The 21,374-nt window shown below is 44.6% G+C and overlaps 1 protein-coding gene across 2 annotated transcripts in view; it reads right to left on the reverse strand.

Moving 5' to 3' along the window:
- LOC139228940 (protein polyglycylase TTLL10-like) overlaps window positions 1–21,374 on the reverse strand; it is a 385,507-nt gene that overhangs the window by 276,429 nt on the left and 87,704 nt on the right. The window contains exons 1-2 of one of the 2 annotated variants that reach the window (XM_070860477.1): window positions 10,587–10,604; window positions 9,775–9,916 (exon numbers count right to left, since the gene is read on the reverse strand). The exons of the other annotated variant lie outside the window; for it this stretch is intronic. The gene's annotated coding sequence lies outside the window, so the exon portion shown is untranslated. Of the gene's footprint in view, window positions 1–9,774; window positions 9,917–10,586; window positions 10,605–21,374 lie in introns of those variants that run through there. 2 annotated transcript variants of the gene reach the window in all.

The raw sequence follows: 21,374 nt of genomic DNA on the forward strand, positions 1-21,374 counted from the left end.
ATAAGAGCACAGGCATGATACAATGAATGCTACTAAGGTGGAGCTGTGCTTAAAGTGACCTGGCCACTTTTAAGGACACAAAATCGAGATATAAATTGAGATCAATTGCTATTGGTGAGCAAAGCTCACAAATTGGCAGGAGCATGTAAATTTCCAGCTCCAGGTCAGAAGAAACTAGCATGAAATTACTGGTTTTTCTTCCCTTTATATTTTTTTGACACTTTTAAAGGTGCAACTTGTGAAGTGGCACGAGCACATGCTCGACACAAGACATTTACTATACAGGTAGCGAGTGTGGTTTTCCCAACCCCTTCCTTTTTTTTTAATACTGTTCATAGCAGTGATGATCTGGAATGGACAGTAAGCTTTTATAGATCAAATTACCGGATCTAAACTCAAGTCTTATAGACTGCTGGTAGCGCCGGAGAACGTGAGGTTTTCTGAGCCACCCATTCAAATTGTTTTGCTCTACGTGAAACAGGTGTCATTTTTGTCGCAACGGCACTACATGCAGGTGACACGATGATGTATTCATAATGCATACGAAACTATTTAAATTGTGCAGCAATTAATAGTTGATCAAGCCTTTCGTATCAGTCCATTTCAAAGTAGCAATAATACCCCTTTAGATTCTAGCCCCGTAACTTATAACTTTTCTTCCTCCTCATTTCAGAATGACGATAATGGGAGTTCTGATGCCGACTAATGATTAGCGATATTCAGATCAGACATTTTGTGCAATGTGTCCTCAAAGCTGCATCCATTACTTTAAAGCAACCCAACAATGTCAGCTCACTTTTAAAATGTTAATTTTCTCATTCGTTGAAATTTCTATTAACTTGATAGTGTACATAAAAAGATTATACAATTGTAAACTTCTGCTACTTTCCACACAGTAAAAGAAGACAGTTGGGTTATGAATGCACAAAAGCCTCTTCGTTTATCAGTGTGCAGTACAGGTACTTAAAAAAAAATCCAGAAGCAAAGTCAGTGTTTACTGCCGTGTTGTGTTTAGTAAACAGTTTCTGCTGTCCCCATAACTCAAGATGTGTAAAATCTACACAGCTGCAGAAATCCAGCAGGAAACATCAACTGAATGCTGCTCAAGCAGCAAATTTACATTGTGCCATAAAAAGCCTTATGGGAAATGCAAATATTTTGTCAATGGCCTAAAAGAATATAAAATTCGATGGTAAAGTTCAGAAATAATCGAGGTATTGCTTGTGCCCACTGATCTATGAATTCTTCCACAGTTCCCTGCATGCGTGTGTTAAATACAAGTCAGAACGAGAGTCAAGGGCCTAGAAATTCAGTAACACAGCGTCATTTAAATGACCTGCTAAGGCTCCAATATTGCGGGCTGGAAGCACACCCACAATACAAGCCGGAAGTGTGCCGCCCACCATATTGGTAAAGACCAAAAAATCTGTCTGCATTGCCCACAACTGAAACTGACGTTAGGCTCCTATTTGCATATGCAAAGGGCCTAACGTCTGTTTGAATCCCGCCAGCCCCCACCCCTCCCCCCCCCCCCCGCCCCGGCCAGACTTCAATGCGACTTTAACCCTAATGATGCTTTGATAGCCGAATGGAGTTCACAAGAAGTCACAAACACTTCCGACGATCCGACGTGGAAGATCCCTGGCTTTGATCTTCCGCAAAGCTTATGGACAACACTAAACCGCATCCGCACAAACCGTGGCAGGTGCGAATGCTTGATACACAAATGGAAAATTGAAAACTTTCCAGTGTGCGACTGTGATCACCTAGAACAGACTGTGGAACAGATAATGACTCAATGCACCATGCACAAGTACGAAGGAGGCATCACAGCGATACACTCAGCTACTCCCGAATGTAGAGTTATAGTTATTGCTCTACATCTACATCAAGCCATATGAAGTAGTAGTAATACTGCAAGATTGGTTTGCCTGGAGGCAGATGCTTCCAGAAAAACCAGGCCTCCATGCGGTCTAACCGGCGGTTTTTAAAAAGGACTGCCTATTAGGCCGCAACTAACAAAGTAAGGGCTGTATTCGTGGGTCTTCTATGCTCTGTTTTTCACCCAGGAGCAGCGGCAATGGTGGCGGTGAGGTGTTCTGGGTGGACGGTCAGCCTCCAGCACCCCGCGGCGATCCTCGGGTCCGGTTTCGCGGCGGCGCGGAGCAGCACCGCATGGAAGAGCTGCGCCCGGTGTGCAACGCCCCTAGCGGCCATCCTGGGCTTGCCAGACCTCACATCACTAAACCGAGCACCATGTGTGCCACGGTAGACTCCCTACAGACCCGGCTATACTGGGGGTTACGCAATCACCAGACTGAATCACTCAGAACCGAGCCTTCCACATGCCATCACCAGAGAATGCACTATAAGTGCACGGCCCCTCCACACGACATCAGAATAAGTGATGTAGACCATGTTCGGGGCCCCAGTCGGGCCGCTAGCACCACATTAGCCAAGGGGGGAATGGAGTGTATGTGATGAAAACGGAGTGTTTGATTGTGAAACCATGTACCGGGCTAATGAGTAAAGCAGTGGGATTAGACCAAACGACGAACGACAGATAACCAGGAACCAGACTGTAAGGACCAGGCCCCCAGCGACCCATCAACACGATCAACTTCATCGTCAACCACAAGGACGAATCCACCATGTCAAGACTTCAACCCTGGCGATCGGCCTGGGGTGCAGGGCGCCAAATCGCCTCAACTTGCAAATAACTTGCACAATAAGACTTTGAGGGGTGGGGGGGGGGGGGGGGGAGTGATGTTGTGTATGTATGTAGACTTTACCCAAATGTAAGACTTGTCACTAGGGGGCACACTTGTGGGCGACCTAAGGTGTTCACCTGTGCACCCTGGGGCAAGCAGGTATAAAAGGTGACTCACCATGCTGCTTCCTCACTCTAGAGTCTGAAATAAAGAGACCGAGGTCACAACAGTTTGTGAGCTTGCGATATAGTCCTGTGGATTTGTTCTGAACATAACAAGTTTGGATTCTTTCCTGACCCTACACCCCAAAGGGCCCCCCGCAGTGACTGCCTGGGAAATCAGGGCATCCCGTCAGCGGAGAGGTAAGTAGTGGACTCAAAAGGCAACTCTGATTGTTTTTTCTTTTCATATTTTTTTGTGATTTGTGTTGTGGAATGTTTTGGTGTTTTTTTTAAGTTTCTCCCCGCAACCACACCCCCCCCCCCACCCCCCACCCCTACCACCAGGCGTCTCTCGGAGCGCTCCTGGCCTGGGGCTCTTTAGCTCGAGCGTTTCCCATCCTAGTGCCCAAGAGAGGTGTATAACGCCTCTCTTAGTGCTGCAGATGCAGGGCCCAGCTGCCCAAACTTACCTATTGAGGTGCAAACTGTTCCTGGGCACTAACTTTCCCGCCCTGCTGCCATTATCACCCCAAAAACATCAAAGCCGAAAATCCAGCGCTAAGTTTTATAAATGTACTTACCCTGAATGTGAACTTGGGAGGAGCAGAAGTGCTCCTCCTGACCCCATATTCAAAGAATACTGGCTCTGCTGGACAGTGATCATCCGCGCCCACCCTCTCCGATCGCCATGGTTTCCTCCTCTCCCCAGCCACTGCTACCACCCCTCACTTGCAATCCGGTGGCTCCTCCCTTTATGACTTAATCACCCCCTTCCCAACCCGATTTTCGCCCCCCCCCCCCCTGCCTTCCCGACCCATTTGTCCCACCCGCTCATATAGCCGAGGCCTGATCTTCAATCCCACTTCACCAGTGAGCTGCTCGTTACTCTCCATGGCTCACCAGCTCGATGGAAGCACGCCAACTCTATTTGCTGCTACTTCACTTTGCAATGGAAGCAGTTAGGAAACCAATGGACTACTAAGATTATAATTCTCTTTTTAGAGTTCCTCACTCTTATATTCAAGCACTAATTCCGATTTCACAAGATCAAGGCTGTGGCCTGCTCTCAGGCTTCTTCCAAAGACATTCCACAAGAGTGGAATGTATGGCTAACCTACTGACTCCCCTTTTCAGCCACTCCCTTAGTTACATCTCCACCCTCATCCATTCGCTGATGAACTGCCTAATACAGGAAGCTCAATGTCAGGAAAATATGTACTGACCATTGGCTTTCATTTCTATCTTAACCATTAATGACCGATGTTAAGGAATAACTCAATATCACTTCAGACCGTAAGCCATTTATTCCAGTCCTTTTGTTCTAGAAACATTTTGTAAAAGTTTGCACCTTAACAGAGAAAGAAACAAGCACATTCTATAAATCTAAATCAGCCATTTTGTAGCTGAGAGATTTTTTTTTAAAACACCAATTAAATGCAAATCTTTTCAGTAAGGACCAGGTTCTATTTATCGAAAGTTAAACTAATGAAAGATAACCACTGCAGGCAAACATAAGCACAAAAATGTCTGGAATCCATTATACCTTCCGACAATATCTATTAATACAGTCGGCTTCAAATTGCATACTCATGCCAATCATACTTTTATAATTGGTTGACTGAATTTCATGCATCTGTCCCCAAGATTGAGACACTCAGTAGGTTAACCACAGGAATGGAGCATAGGTGTTATCTGCACCTATTCAGCAGAGCTGTCAACAATGGGCAAATCCTAGTTGTTATATTTTCAGTCGCAAGTCTCGCAAATTCCTGAGGTATTTTCAAAATACACACAGTTAATAGTAGTAAGCTACGTAAATCACATGCATCACAGAGGACCGTTTGTCCATTCCCTCATCCAAGAGCATTATCCTATTACCAGTGATGGGACTGCTCCAACCCACTGATATTCTTCAGTTATCATTAGAGCAACAAAGCTGTGTCTCCTGGTAACGACAGGAAGAACATTCAGCCAGTGACCAATAACAATCACATGGAAAAACTGGCTTCACACCAGGAAAAATGGGCTTTGTCTCTACACTACAAAAGAAGTTGGTGCAAGGCCCTGCTAAAGAAGAAAGTTATTCAAATTAAATTCTCCACTTCTGACTTCGGCTTCTTGTGCAACCCTCCTCCCTTTGTCTCACCACTGGTGACCATGTTTTCAGCGACATAGGTCCCACACTCTGGAATTCCTCTCCCTAAACTCTTCCACCTCCCTCTCTTCCTTTAAATTCTATCCCTGGTGCCTTTAATTTTTCTTTGTCCTCCCTTCAGAAACATGATGATTGGAGCTCTAATGCTGCTTACTGAATGGCAATAATTAGATCAGATGATTGAAAAAGACTTGCATTTATATAGTGCCTTTCACAACCTCAGGACGTTCCAAAGTGTTTTACAGCCAATGAAATACTTTTGAAGTATATGCACTGTTGTAATGTAGGAAACGCGGGAACCAATTTGTACACAGCAAGGTCCCACGAACAGTAATGTGATAATAATCAGATAATCTATTTTAGTGATGTTGGTTGAGGACATCGGGAATAACTCCCTAGCACTCCTTCGAAATAGTACCATGGGATCTTTTACGTCCATCTGAGAGAGCAGACGTGAGTCGACGTCGGTCATCTGAAAGACGGCACCTTTGACGGTGAGGCGCTCCCTCAGTGCTGCACTGGAGTGTCAGCCTCAAGTCTCTGGAGTAGGACTTGAACCCACAACCTTCGGACTCAGAGGCGAGCGTGCTACCCACTGAGCCACGGCTGACACATTTTAGGTAAAATGAATGGGAGTTTATCCTCAAAGCTTTAAAGAAACCCAATAATTTCAGTTCAAAACTCAACGAATCAAATAAAGCAAATTCACTCAGTATTCAGAAAAAATGAAAGTCTACAAAACTGTAAATTTCTGCTGCTGGTTTCCACATACTAAAAGACCGAGGTCATTACACTGAAAAATCCTCTTCATTAACAGACGAGACCTTTTAAAAAAAAACACACACACATGTCATTGTTTACTGCAATGGTGTGTTTAGCAAACAAGTTCTGCTGTTCCCATAACCTGAGCTGTGTAAAACCTATACAGGTGCAGAATTTCTGAAGAAAATAGCAATCCATAGTCCTGCTGGTATGAGCGCTACTCATTTCAGATTATGGCATATACAAAGCCTCAAATTCTGCCAAGCGCCTGAAGGTATATCATATCCTACAGTACTGTACTGGGCCATAATGTCCTGCACCAGAATGTGCAAGGTGATAGTATTGTCAGAACAAATCAAGGATTCTCAGATGTAAGATTTGGTACAGTAGTTACCTGTAGCAGGAACTATCTAAGAGATACTTTAGGATTGGGGAAATGGAGGGTTTTATGCTTCTTATTTTGCAGTGCTTACAAACACTTGGAGTGGTGGAGGAGATGTGGTCAGAGTTTCAAGCATTCTAGGCGGTGAATGACTACTAGGCAGTGAAAAGCTTCTCTCTCCAGATAATCTCAAAGGTAGAGATCATCTAAGCATTTCATCATGGGTGACTGAGTAGCAGCAGTTGATTTTAGGATGTTCTGCTATGTTAAAGGTGCCATGTTGTTTGTTACGGTGGCTGTGGTTGTTGTTGCCTTCATCATAAAGAGCAAAGAATCCCACAGGAACTACTTTTGGATCAACAGCTGGTCTCAGCTGCAGCACTCTCTCCTGGATCAGAAAGCTGTGGGTTCAAACCACACTCCGTTACATAATCCCAGTTGGCACATCATGGTAGCAGTGAGTGCTCCATTGTCAGAAGTGTCATATTTCAGACGAGACGTTGAACTGAATCGCTGTGCGTCTGTTGAGGTAGATGTAAAAGATGCCATGGCACTTTTTGAAGAAGAGTAGGGAGTTCTCCTGGTATCCTGCCCAACATTCACCCAACACCACCAAAACAGATTAACTTATCATTCACCTCAGTGATATTTGTGGAACCTTGCTTTGTGCAAACTGGCTGCCGCTTCTGCCTACAAAACAACACTGACTTTACTTCTAAAGTTATGAAGCACTTTGCAACATCCCGATGATGTTATATAAACGCATGTTCTTTTTTTCTTAGTACTGGAGCAGGGAGCCAACAGCAGAGGGCTTTAACCATTCAGCCTGCTGTTGGCCCCAGGATCCTCAAAGTGCGTCTCGGTGGTACTGGTTTCTCTCAGGCAAGATTGCAGCCGCAAAACTGGCTGTGTGGGCATTTGTCCAGTTTTAAGTTATAAAAGTTCTAGTGATTTAACTTGGAACAAGGACAGGGCTCTGGAAATGTTAAAAAGGAAGCCGTGCCTGCTGTTTTATTAAGTTTCCCCTTAGTCCCGCTAGTTGGAGGACCAATAGGTAAAGAAATAAATATATTGTCAAGAGGTTGGAGGCAAGGAGATGGCAGTCTCCCAATAGGTTGATGACTGCTATACTTAGTCAATTTTATCTGAAATTATTCTGAAATATATGAAGTACCAAATACAACATGCTTGCAGCTTCTCACGCGTGCCAGTTACCTGTTAACCAAACTTTTTAATATGCCAATCAGGGAAAACCGGCCAGAGGAATTGATCTGGCAATCAAGCAGATGAGGAGAGATGACGAGAATTCACAGTCTGCCTGCCTGTAAGGCAGTTCCCAACATAATTGTTTAAAAACTTGTTCATCTGCCTGTTGAGCAAGAATGTACGACTTCGTAAACAACCTGCTTTCAGTGAAGACATGTTTTTATTCTGAGGGGTGAGGAGCTGCCTGATGCAGGTATAAGCAGCAATCCTACTACCTCTTACCACAGATCCAAGTTGCGGCAGTAAGACAGAAACATTCACTTTACTGATTTACGACACTCTTTGGAAGAAAAGAGAGCTCTGTATTTGAAACACTTTGTTACTTGATTTTCAGAAAACAGTTTAAAGTTTCAGAGAAAGTTAATTATTGCTGATTTAGCACACACACACACACACACACACACTGTAGCTTACTCAAATTGTTCATACTCCTCATACTTCTGAAGTTCTTTGTGTATTGGCCGTCAGCATTCTTTACCCATTCCTGCTAATCACCATAAATCAAGCAATATCAAACGACCTAGAATGGTGGGATTGGCACAAACATTTCAACATGGGGCACACACCGAGAAAAGGCCCTCTCCCTGCTCATCATGCCATCTAAACCCACTCAGGCCTAGCACATTTTGGCTGGCTTTCAAGTGCATCAACAAAAGGATGCAGAGAAGTGCAGTCAAAGAAGTAAGTGAACCAACAAGAGCAGTAGTCATAGACATGAATAAAGGGGGAGGCTGTACTTGGTCCCTGGCCTTTTGTTCTGACATCTTCCATCTGGCATTAAGCAGGAGTGCAGAATAGCACTCAGCAGAACTCGGGTGTAGCTATACTAATGGAATCTCCACCAGGACGTCCGGAGATGACCCAGGTGGAGAAGGAGCTATGGAGTATAAAGAGACAGATGCACAGTGTGGAATCCAACCTAGATGGCACATCTCTTGTACCACTTCATTGTATTCCTCCAAGATTGAGCAGTGGAGCCAAGAGGAAACTTGTTCCACTAATTATTTTGAACTAAAATACACTGGAACAGTCGAAGAATGCTACAAATGCCAGAGAGGTGGAGAACAACCAGTTTAAGTGTCAGAGGAGTAAGGACACATGACTTTCTTCATATAATTTCATAACTTTTCAACCCTGTATTACGAAGCAGATTTAAAAAACAAAGACATTATGAACACCTCTTGCACACCACATCTGCTGTACAGGATAATCATTTTAAGGAAACTATTTCAACGTTTGGACCTTGGAATGGAGTTGATGGAAATGTTCGATAGTTATCCACTCAGATAACAGTGTGTGGATTTTATGCTTTCCTTATTGAGGTGGTCTGTTGTTTATTGTATTTTAACTTTCATATTGAATTGTATTTGATACTCTTGATGTAATTGACACAGATATGGCAATTCTAGGCACTTTGTGAAATTCTACAAATTCTGTTCATTTTATATACCACCATTGTTCCTGCATGTGGCACTTTGCTGGGTTAGGGGAGCAGATTATGTTCCAAAAAGGTATCTTTCTGCTTGATGAATCATTTGATAGGGATAAACAGTTCGGATTCTGAAAGCATGGTCAGCTTTGATCCCCAATTTCTGCTCTCACCACCACAGCCACAACCACAACATTTCATCACATTCAGTACCATCGGTCAAGAACGCCAGCAACTTAAGAAATCTGTTGTTCTAATTTACAGTAAGTTAAGAAGCTGTATTCCGCAATCCATGTTTAGCCCAAAATAGTTAATGGAACAAGATGAGTTGTCTTTAGAGTATTCAGTGTTCATAGGTAAGCCGCAAGCGTATGCACATATTGTCCCATAAGTTTTCTTCCCTAATTTTCTCCTGTCCTCCGCTGAAGGCACACGTGTTTCCTGGGAACACAGTTCAGTGGCTAAAGCTTTCCTCTCGTGGCAGTAGGTAGCACCCTCGTCACTGAGTCACAAGGGTGTGGGTTCAAGTTGCATTCCAGGGACTTAAGCACAAAAATCTAGGTTGACACTCCAGTGCAGTGCTGAGGGAGTGCTGCACTGTCAGAGGTGCCATCTTTCGGAGGAGATGTTAAACCGAGGTCCCGTCTTCCCTTTAAGGTGGACATAAAAGATCCCTGTTTTGAAGAAGGGGGGGGGGGGGGGGCCAGTGTCCTAGCCAATACTTATCCCTCAATCAACATCATTAAAACAGATTATCTGATCATTAGCACATTGCTGTTTGCGGGAGCTTGCTGTTCCTACATTACAACAGTGGCTACACTTCAAAAGTACTTAATTGGCCGCAAAGCACTTTGGGATGTCCAGTAGTCATGAAAGACACAATATAAATGCAATTCTTTCTTTATTACCTCAAACCACTGGGCAATCTTCATGAAGGCAGCAAATGTTGGCAGACTATTTGACAGCGCAGGACATCCCAGCTGAGCCTCATCTGCACTCACTTGAAGTTCATAGAGATGTAATTTTCAACACATGGGTACGAGCCAGCAACTAGGAGCAGAAACCCAGACTGATTTCACAAAGGTGCTGAGGTCAATTGCTGCACCCTAGCACTCCCCTCGATAACGTCAGCTAACTCGGTATCGACAGGAAACTTAACCTTAGACATTCTGGGTAGTCCTCAGGACCATCACCGGAGTGTGCCTACAACCTTCTTAATGCCAGATAGTACAATAGCCACCTTTAAATGATTAACCTTACTCCTCCGCAATACCCCCTGAAAGATGACATTCTTTCAATTAATCCATTTGCAGCAAAATAACTTGGTATTCTGATTTGGTTAAACTTTCAGTCATATAGTCTCAGCAATATTAATCTTTAACTTATGTTTTATAAAATGATCTAATTTCGATTTGCCGTACAATATTTATGGTGAACATTTCGGTTTATAAAAAAGCTTACAACAGTCATCTAGTGTGTGACCCAAGACATAACTTGGATTGTAAACAGAGTACTATTTAATGAACAAAAAAAGTAATTCATTTTAGCAGCAATTTTTAGTTACGGTGTCTTAAGAACTGATGAAACATCTTGTCCAGTTAGAATTAAAAAAATAATTTCCATTATAAAAACTCAGGTATTCCATTAAGTGGACTCAAATGAACAGTAAGCTTTCAGCTTTTTACTAGTTTTAGAATAGTTAAGAGAAAATATACATTACCTTTCCTTTTAATTCAGCCAACAACAGTGTTTTAAAAGTCTCTTTGCATAAACATGAACAAAAACAATTATTGTTAAAGTGAGATGAAAGAAATAATGGCAGCCTAAGAACAGAGTTTCCACCAAACAACCCAATGTTAATTGCCTGTTATCTGAGCCTCAGTTATGCAAGAGAGAGGTCTGGTGGATATCGTTGCCTGGTACAGTACTTCTGAAATATGTTCCCTTCATATTTGAAAAATTAGGGAAACATTTACGATAATACTTTTTGATTGTGGGCCATTCCACTTTATGAAATGAATTTCTGAACGCATGCTGAAAATATTTTGGATATTTTGAAAGTGAGAGTGCTGACAATTGTACTTTCTGCTTCAACATTTAATTTTGAATTAAAACAAGATATAAAATATACTGGTGAATATTCTGTGTCATTGCTCATGATGAATTGGAGAATGTACTGTTGTGTAACATAAGCCCATCAAGCATTCCTCCCACTCCCAGCAGAGTCTGCAATGCCCCTTCCCTACAGCACAAGAGTCTTTCTCCCTAGCTCAGTCTCCCCAACCCACGTCAGCACTGAACACAGTGTTTCCCTCCCCAACAGGTTCTCTCCACCCCTAAAAACAATGCCTCACTGCTTCTTGCTCAACAGGGCCCGACACCCCTCCCCCCCCCCCCCACTATTCAACTGTGGAGGGCATCAGAGGCTGACTCCAGTCGTACTCGTCTGACACACACAGGTTAACAGAGTGGGAACTCTGGCGGATAGGTCCTCTCTCTAATTCAGGCTGGTTCATTCTGCTTTATAATAAATCAGCATTACAAATTTACAGAAAAGCATTTCCCCATTTTGTGTAAATATTAAAATATTTAATAAGAATATTGCAAAGGAAATGTATACATCAAAGCAAGGTGCGAGTGTAGACAGTGAGCATTAGAAGGCTATTTGACGGCGGGAAAAACCAGCTGAACCCAATCGTCTTCCCACCTGATGTCTACTAGATAGGAGGAATCCTCACCAATTTCCTCCCCCCACCCTAGACTAAGGATACCAAGGCAAAGTAGCGCGACCCCATTGGCAGAGTCCACTGATTCAGTACAGACCCACGCACAAACTTCCCCTGTCAGGGGAGCTATCAACTAAATCTCCAAAACCCAGCCAGCACAATTCAAAATTAATCCAAACTAGATGACAGGATCAAATGACACACCAAAGGAAAGAAAACACACCATGGAGCTAATTTTGAGAAAGGAGCCTCACTAGTTAGGAGGACAGGTCCGAGAATCTGGGCTACAAAGTTGCAGCTGCATCCCTGACCCATGCTCCCTTTCAGCAGAGTCATCCAGCTGGGAACACACGATTGCAGAATTAATCCCTATATTCCAAGGTCAGTCACCATATTGTGAGTAACAAAAAAAACAGAAAATGAGTTGATCAAGTTAAAATATTGGTGAATTATTTACATTGGTTAGATTGAGAGGAAGATAGCAACCTTCAACATGGTCTATTCAGTGCTCCAGCATGGATGCCATCAACAAGGTGACCAACCAATAGACTCCCAGTCTAAAATGCAACACATTCGACATTCCTAATCAGGATGGTCCTTTACAGGGCCAACATTAAACAAGAGACATGGGCGAATAGCTATGAGTCTGTCACCTTAATCTGGAAGGCCTCTCATAACCAAACTGTGACAACCTGACCAAATTGCTCTGTGAACTGAAGATTGATGGCCTCATGCTGCAAGAGACCCAAATTGGTTGACCCCCCTACAAATAAAGACTTCCGGCAAATACTGACTCACTTCCAGGGACCTACTGCCGCAAATAGACTGGAGAAGCTGGGGTTGTTCTCCTTAGAGCAGAGAAGATTGAGAGGAGGTTTGATAGAGGTGGTTCAAAGTCATGAAAACCAAAGGTGATGCAAGAAAAAAACTTTTTTTTTTTTTTTACACAGCAAGTGGTTAAGATCTGGAATGCACTGCGTGAAAGGGTGGTGGAGGCAGACTCAATTTTATCTTTCAAAAGGGAGCTGGGTAAGTATCTGAAGGAAAAGAGTTACAGGGCTACGGGAAAGGGCAGGGGAGTGGGACTAGCTGAGAGTTGGCACGGGCTCGATGGGCCGAATAGTCTTCTTCCGTGCTGTAACCATTCAATGATTCTATAAATTTAGTCAGCTATCCAAAGGAGGAAAGTGCTACCACTGCAGAAAAAGGTTTTATTAGGACACAACAGAAATAATGTGTGAGCACATCAGCAAATATAGAAAGAGTGTAGAATACAGAATTGTCAAAACTCTATGCTTGTAGCACACACAGGCCCCGAGTTTAATTGCTTCCGCCTGACAGAAACCGGGGGGGGGGGGCTGTGCAGTTAAAATAGAAGTCATTTACCCCTCCGATCCCGCTTCCTTCCTGCCGTGTCCCCATATTAACCTGCTCTCGCTCTCTCTCTCGAGCAGGTGAACAGGACAGAAGGAAAGAAGCAGAGTCCTACTTTACACATGCAGATCGGGTCTGACGAGGCCATCAAGACACGATCTGCAATTTCTACCGTCACTTCTCCCCGGCCAGGCAAACCTTTCGGGAGCTGGATCCTGGGCCAGAAAAGGCCCGGAAGATACGTTTGAAAGTTATATTTCAGGTTTCCTTATGGGCCAAGAGGGGCAGGAGTGCTCCTCCAGGCTTCACAGGAAAGGCTTGGGCCTCTCTTGCATCGGGCTGCCCTTTTTCCGATCGTGGCCAGATCGTTCCTTCTCCCTCCAGATTGTTCCCACAAGCGTCTCTCTCCTCCCAATCCATTCCACACAGTGCCCTGTCTCGATCTCTTCCATTCGCCTCTCCACGATCCCTTCCTGATCGCAGCCAGAGGCTTACCCCTCCTTCCAACTGCTGGGGCCTGTTCCCATGCGTCCCCAGCTGCAGCCTGCTACCACAAATTCCCACTCCCGCACATTGGTCAGGTAGTTAATCTGGCCGGGTATCGGGCGGGAGTCTGGATACATGTATTAAATGAGGCCCTGCCGTGAAGATTGCAGGGCCTCCACGTTCCAGGCCTTTCTCGGTTCATCGGCCACCACCGGACTTCCCCGCACTTTTCCTGCTTCCCCCACTCCTGTTACTATCGAGACCACTACATCCAACGCAGATACAAAGGTAATGACCTCACAGAGGATCCCCTCAAGTTTATAAACCTTGGACTGGATTTTTGGCTTGTTGTCGCCTCTGCCTTGCCGTCCCTCCGGGGAGAAAACAATGGTAAGCTTTTCCAGGCAGGCAGCCAGCTTCCAGCGCCCCACCGGGAATTTCAGTGATGGTTTCGGCGGGGCGCAGAGCATTAACGCTCGGAAGAGGCGAGCTGGTGTGCAACACCCTGGTTGCGACACCGGCTCGATTTTTGGCTCCCGACCGATCCGTAGCGCGTTGTGCTGGGACCGCCTGTGAAAGCTAGCTATCCGAGCTGTAGCGGCTGCAGTGAGCTAAGTAATGTCAACCTCAGGTAAGTGTGAATAGTTTTTATTTTATATTTTTGCGATTTATGTTGTGGTGGCGTGAGTTATTTATTGGGAATGTTTTTGTTCAGGTTTTTTTTCTCCCGAGGCCTATCTTAAAGCATTCCGATGCTGGCTGTTTAGCTCAGGAGTTTTGCTTGCCTCCCTTAGAGCTCCACCCTACATCATCATCACAGGCAGTCCCTCGGAATCGAGGAAGACTTGCTTCCACTCCTAAAGTGAGTTCTTTGGTGGCTGAACAGTCCAACACGAGACCCTGTCACAGGTGGGGCAGATATTCATCAGGGGAAGGGAGGGGGTGGCACTGACTTACCACACGCTCCTTCCGCTGCCTGCGCCTGACCTCTTCACGCTCGCAGTGTTGAGATTCGAAGAGCTCAACACCCTCCCGGATGCACTTTCTCCACTTTGGGCGGTCTTCGGCCAGCGTCTCCCAAACGTCAGTGGTGATGTCGCACTTCACCAGGGAGGTTTTGAGGGTGTCCTTATAACATTTCCGCTGCCCACCTTTGGCTCATTTGCCATGAAGGAGCTCCGCATATAGCAGTTGCTTAGGGAGTCTCGTGTGTGGCATGCGAACTAAGTGGCCTGCCAGCGAAGCTGATCGAGTGTGGTCAGTGCTTCAATGCTGGGGGTGTTAGCCCGGGCGAGGACACTGATGTTGGTGCGTCTGTCCTCCCAGGGGATTTGCAGGATCTTGCAGAGACATCGTTGGTGATATATCTCCAGCAACTTGATGTGCCTTCTGTAAGTCGTCCATGCCTCTGATCCATACGGGAGGGCAGGAATTACTACAGCCCTGTAGACCACGAGCTTGGTGGTAGGTTTGAGGGCTTGGTCTTCGAATAACTCCTTTCCTCAGGCGGCCGAAGGCTGCACGGGAGGCGACGTTGAATCTTCCCATCAATGTCTGCCTTTGTTGACAAGAGACTCCCGATGTATGGGAAGTGGTCCACGTTGTCGAGGACCGCGCGTGAATCTTGATGACTGGGGGGGCAGTGCTGTGCGGCGAGGTCAGGCTGGTGGAGGACCTTTGTCTTACGGATGTTAAGCGTATGGCCCATGCTTTCATATGCCTCAGTGAATACATCGACTATATCCTGGAGTTCAGTCTCCAAATGTGCGCAGATGCAGGCGTCGTCCGCGTACTGTAGTTCAACGACAGAGGTTTGGGTGGTCTTGGACCTGGTCTGGAGACGGCGTAGGTTAAACAGCTTCCCACTGGTTCTGTAGTTTAGTTCCACTTCAGCGGGGAGCTTGTTGACAGTGAGATGGAGCGTGGCAGCGAGGAAGATTGAGAAGAGGGTTGGAGCGACGACGCAGCCCTGTTTGACCCCGGTTCGGATGTGGAATAGATCTGTAACGGATCCGCTGGTAAAGCCTGCATGTCGACGTGGAGCAGGCGAAGAATGTTGACAAACCTTTGGGGGCACCCAAAACGGAGGAGGACACTCCAAAAGCCCTCACGGTCAAAGGCCTTTGTAAGATCGAAAAAGGCCATGTATAAGGGCTGGCGCTGCTCCCTGCATTTTTCCTGCAATTGTCGTGCTGCAAAGATCACGTCCGTTGTTCCCCGTGGGGGACGAAATCTGCACTGTGACTCCGGGAGGAGCTCCTTGGCCACAGGGAGAAGACAGTTGAGGAGGATTCTAGCAACAACCTTCCCAGTGGTTGATAGCAGGGAGATTCCACTGTGTGTCCAGCAAGATGGCCGCCAGCTCCCCGAGGAGCTCTCCCGAGAAAACAAACTTAAACTTAACCTTAGAATCTTGAGCCATCCGGCAACTTTCACTCTCAACCTCCTCCTCTCCCACTGTCTAAACTTTCCATTGTCTTAAATTTTACCTTAAACCCTATAATCCATAAATTCGGGCCTACCTCGTGCGTGAATCTTCCTCCTAAACTCCACACCACTCTTCGACGATGACCGAACCACCAACAACGACTGAGCCTCCTGTTGCAGCAGTGAACTGGACCTGGACCTCTTCCCTCCTTCAGCGACCTTCTCTGGTGATCTGCTCCTTCGACGTCGACTCAGCTGCCCCACCCGATCCTCGACGACGCCCGACAAGCCAGGTGAGCCTCCAACGGCGACGGGACCTCCTCTAACGGCGATTGGACCCCCTCCAGCAGTGATCGGGCCTCCTCCAGCGACTGGGCCTTTCCTCTTCAGCGACGACGGCTGGCCTCTCCTCCTCCCTCAATGACGGCTAGACCTCAACTCCTTAACGGTGATCGGGCTTTCTTCCCATTCAACGACGACTGGGCCTCTCCTTCCCCGCTGATGATCTGGCCTCCTCTCCTCCAGCATGTGGTGAGTACCATAGCTGTGACCACCCTGCCCTTCCACCCCACACTCAAAGTCCAGCTGCCGAATTTTGTTGACTGAGGCGCAAACTGTTCCCGGGCGCAAACTTTACCACCCCGCCGCTATTACCGCCCCAAAATGAGCAGAGTCGAAAATCCAGCCTCTTATCTTAGAATACAGCTTCTCTACCATTTTTTCCAATTGCATTCGGGAGGTATGCCCTGGTAAATTAAGTAGCACAACACAACTTATTTAGCCTCTGTGCAAAAGGAATGAGGAAAGGGAAGTGAATGGAAAAATTCTAAATGGACATTATAAATTTATCAAACAGATTATTTCTTCTGTTTGAGTGTAATTCAAGACTCCTGCATCATGCATCAGGCAAGCAGGTCTGTACAACACTCACAACTTTACATTACGAGTGAGCAATACGGGTGACCTTGTTTAAAGTGATGTCCCTGTTCCCCATCAATCTTCTGTTATTAGGCAGGGAATATTTTTACACAAACAAGTCAATCATCAGTCTGAACCCAACCCAAAAAAGCACGATAGTTTACAATTGACATTAATACACAGAACATGAACAGCCTCATTAAGCAGTCCAGCTTCAAACATTCTCTGGCTAAATTTCCTGTGTCGTTGCTCAGGGGTAGTTTAAGAATGGTGTTCTGCATATCATCTGTACCCAGTTGGTACCATCACTGCATTTCTCAATAATGTCTTGGATTTGTTTTTTTAAGGGATTAGCTTACTTGTCCAGATGGATGGTGGGGATTGGGAGTACGAAGGGGCAGGTCTGGGGCCTGCAGTGCAGAGGATGGGCTGATTCCAGTCGTGCTACTTATGGTGACAACAAACAATTAAAGGATGGGGGCTGGGGGTGACTTCACTGCTGAGATTTATGCATCCGTCTTGGAGGTATATATGTCACATTCCTGGAATAACTGCTCTGTGGGTCCACTTGGATCGGTGTTATTTTCTATTTTGTGTGCTTTTCTCCTTTTTACTCTCTGCCTTTTTCTTTAGGCGTCAGCTCAGCTGGTAATAACCATGTCTCAGAGTCTGAAGGTTATAGAGTCAAGCTCCGCTGCAAAACATGAGCACGTAATCTAGACTAACACTTTAGTACATTACTGAGGAAAAGCTGCATTATTGGACGTGCCATCCTTCATAGGAGATGTTAAACTGAGGGCTTGTCTGCTTGACATTAAACATCCATGCCATTGTTCAAAGAAGATCAGGGAGTTCTCCGGTGTCCTGGCCAAAACTTTTCACCACACAAAAAAATGAAAGAGATTAACTGGTCTTTCCATTCACTGCTGCCTTTGGGACCTTGCTGTGCGCAAATGGCTGACATGTTTGCTTAGAGAACGACAGTAACCACCAAGTAATTAATTGAATGTGAAGAGCTTTTGTAGTATATCCAAGCACTTTAATAATGACTCCACGAGGTAAGGGTATTGTACTTGAACTGTCGTGACCTTTGTCCGCTTATTGCAGCTCCTTGAGTGAGGAATGAGGTGAGCTCCCTTTTATACTTGGTTACCTACAGTGTGCAGGTGACCCTTAGGTCTCCACCAGTAGCACCCTCTGGTGGTACAGGTATGGTGTGTACAGTACAAAGATACATTGTGGTCGAGTGTTACTGTACATACATTATAGCTTTCGAACATCCTGAGGAGTGACATGGTGCAGTGCAAGTGCAAGTTTTTATTTCTTTCTCTGTATTCTTCTCGTGTCTTTGTTACTTTCACCCTTTGTCTCAGTTTCTCTGCAGGTGAAAGGGAATGGGGTTGCTGACTGAACAAATAGTAGAAGAGAGGAGGCGGAAGATTGGAATTATCAGAATGCACATGCCTTTGGTGTAGTGCACATCATTCTTTCCATTGGGCCTTAGGATGTCAGATCGGGCCTTGAATTACAGGAGTGCAGACGAGTATGGTGCTATCTTCTATTGGTGGAGGGTACACCTGGAGTCGGGTTTGCAGGGGTGGGCAGAGAAGATAGAGAAATTTATAAGTAAGATAGTGATGCTTTTTGCGATGACTGAATTTTTCAATATGTCAACTAGTTGATCGCCTGCAGCTTTGCTCACAGACATATTTAAAATAAGTATATTCAGTAGGACATATGCAGTTCAGTATACATATTGTGCTATTTCATTGGTTAGCTGCCTCTGTTACATATATCTCTATTACTAATTTTATAATAAATAGCCAGGAAGTTGTTGAATCCTCCCGTTCCAATATTTTTTCTATTTATGGATCTAGTAATTTTTTTCTGAAGTTCTTTTGTGGTCCCCAAAAAATCAATTGAAACTGCTCCTTGATATAATACCATCACTGTGGTGCCATTCATTGTTATGGTCACATAGCTACTGAGACAAACAAGCACCAACTGCCACAGAACGCCGACAGGTACAATTATTCAGTAATATTGTTCTCAGAGAATAATTACACTGCTGGAAAAGTAATATGCAGTGATTACCACACAAAGGAATAATTGGTTACCAACAACCAAATGAAAAGCTACCAAATTCCTGCCCATACATGGCCTTCCTTTGCCATTTGTGGCTCAGAACCCTGACGAGCAATATGACATAATCAGGTGGAGCACTAGGATTACCAACAGGATTACCAGAAAGAAACAAGAATAGAGTGATCATATGAAGAATAGTGCGGAAGGCTAGAAAATGTTAAAAAAAAAATATAGCAAAAAACTGCAGCTGCTGGAAATCGGCAACAAAAACAGAAACTTCTGCTAATACATAGCAAGTCAGTCAGCATCAGTGGAGAGAACAAAAATCGAGACTGACGCTCCCAGTGCAGTGCTGAGGGAGTGCTACACTGTCGGGGATGCGGTCTTTCGGATAAGACGTTAAACCGAGGCCCCATCTGCTCTCTCAGGTGGATGTAAAACATCCCGCGGCACTATTTTGAAGAAGAGCAGGGGAATTAACCCCGATATCCTGGCCAAAATAATCCCTCAATCATCACCACTAAAAAAACAGATTACCTGGTCATTATCACATTGCTGTTTGTGGGAGCTTGCTGTGCACAAATTGGCTGCCGTGTTTCCTACATTACAAGTGACTACACTTCAAGAAAAAAGTATTTCATTGGCTGCAAAGTGCTTTCGGACGTCTGATGGTTGTGAAAGGCGCTATATAAATGCAAGTCTTTCTTTTTTCTTTTAATGGATGAGTTCAAGTTTCAGGTAAAGACTCATCAAAATGGAATGATTTACAGGTGCACAGTAAGTCAGGCCTGCATGGTTCAAATATCAAATCACCAAGTCCACCACGGAAGATATAAAGTCGGATAGGTGAAGAACCAGCATGGCGGCAACGCGGTGCAGCAATTTCCTTTGCTAGAATATGATTAGTACATTATGCCACAGATATCAGTTCTGATATCAGACTGGTCACTGGTGACATGGTTTCTGGAATCTGATCAGTGGAACTGGCAGGTTAAAAGGATAACAGTCTCTGGCACCTGACTGATTAAAGTTCTGGAATCTGACTGGTTAAGGCACCAGTAGCCTCTGGTTCTACAATCTGATTGGTAGAAGGTACTCCACAAACCTACATTCACAAACACAAGATTTTTAATATAATTAACTTGCTATTTAATATCTGTTCTACTCAAACTGTATTTCAAATACTGGGGTCACTGTTGCTGGTTCACTAGAAAAGTGCATGTTCCAAATATGTCTCAGCACTCTGAAGCCTTCTTGTGCCATCAAATCTTTCATTAAAAGTAATCTGAGAATGTTTAAATATTGAAGATATGTATAAACTAAGGCACAAATGACCACATCGATTCCAACTGTGCTGGCACCTTGAAAATGTCAGCTGTGGAATGGAATTGATCAGAGTTCAATAATGATTGTCGAGTGTTCATTGCGATTACCTTCAGGGCTTTGAGAAGTTTTACAGAATTACTTGAAAGTTTTAACTTTGTGTGATCTATTGGAAGAGATGGATGGAATCAAAACCTTTCCTTAGTTCTTAAATACACAGGTTACTGTTGCCTTCGTTATGTGGCCAAGGAAAAGGATTGGGTGCATAACGGCACAAACTACAGGCAGAAAGATTAAGGGAGTCCAGTCCACAGCTTGTTCTGATCAGAAACTCATGCATTCTTTATGTGGACTCTACAGATGATAGCAGCATAGCTCTTCTCCAAGTTCCCCTCCAAGTCGCACACTATTCTGACTTGGACGTACAGTACGTTGCCGTTCATTCATCGTCGCTAGGTCAAAATTCTGGAACTCCCTACCTAACAACATTGTGGGAGTATCTTTGCCATATGAATTGCAGTTCAAGTAGAAGGACCACCGCCATCTTCGAGGGTAACTAGGGATGGATAATAGATGCCAGCCTCGCTCATATCACGTGAATGAATTAAAAAACTGAAACTGCAGTAAACTGAAAATAAGAATGCCCTGTTACCCTAACACTTTGTAAATAGTGAAGTTCGAACCTATCCAGCATGTTCATTACAGGATGACATCATACTCAACAGCAGAATGTGGTTTTCTGGCAGAGAAAGTGACTTACAATTTTGCTTGGGATTACAATGGAGCAGCTTCAAAGTCACACTGACATGGAACCTTAAGGCTTGAAGGAGTTTTTTTTCACGACTCTCTTGAAATCACAGCATGAAATTTAGTCAGGACAAATTCAAATTGCACTCAATGTTGTGTTCATCTTGCTACAAAGTTGAAAGAATAAAAGAGATAATAATCGCTTCATCAGAACCTTCTTATCCCATCTGTTCTTTAATCCAGCATACCTGAACTTAAGTACTTTAAAATATACTTGGTGTCACTGCAGTGAAAATATACTTCTTCTCTTCTTAGGCGGCCCCTCGTAAGCGAGGATGACTTAATGCATTTACGTAACTCATAAAACATGCTTTAAAGTCACCTAGGCCAGTTTCCTCTAAATGATCATTTATGAAAGGTCA

This window comes from Pristiophorus japonicus, chromosome 18 (assembly GCF_044704955.1).
Source record: "Pristiophorus japonicus isolate sPriJap1 chromosome 18, sPriJap1.hap1, whole genome shotgun sequence".
In the NCBI taxonomy this organism is placed as follows: domain Eukaryota; kingdom Metazoa; phylum Chordata; class Chondrichthyes; family Pristiophoridae; genus Pristiophorus; species Pristiophorus japonicus.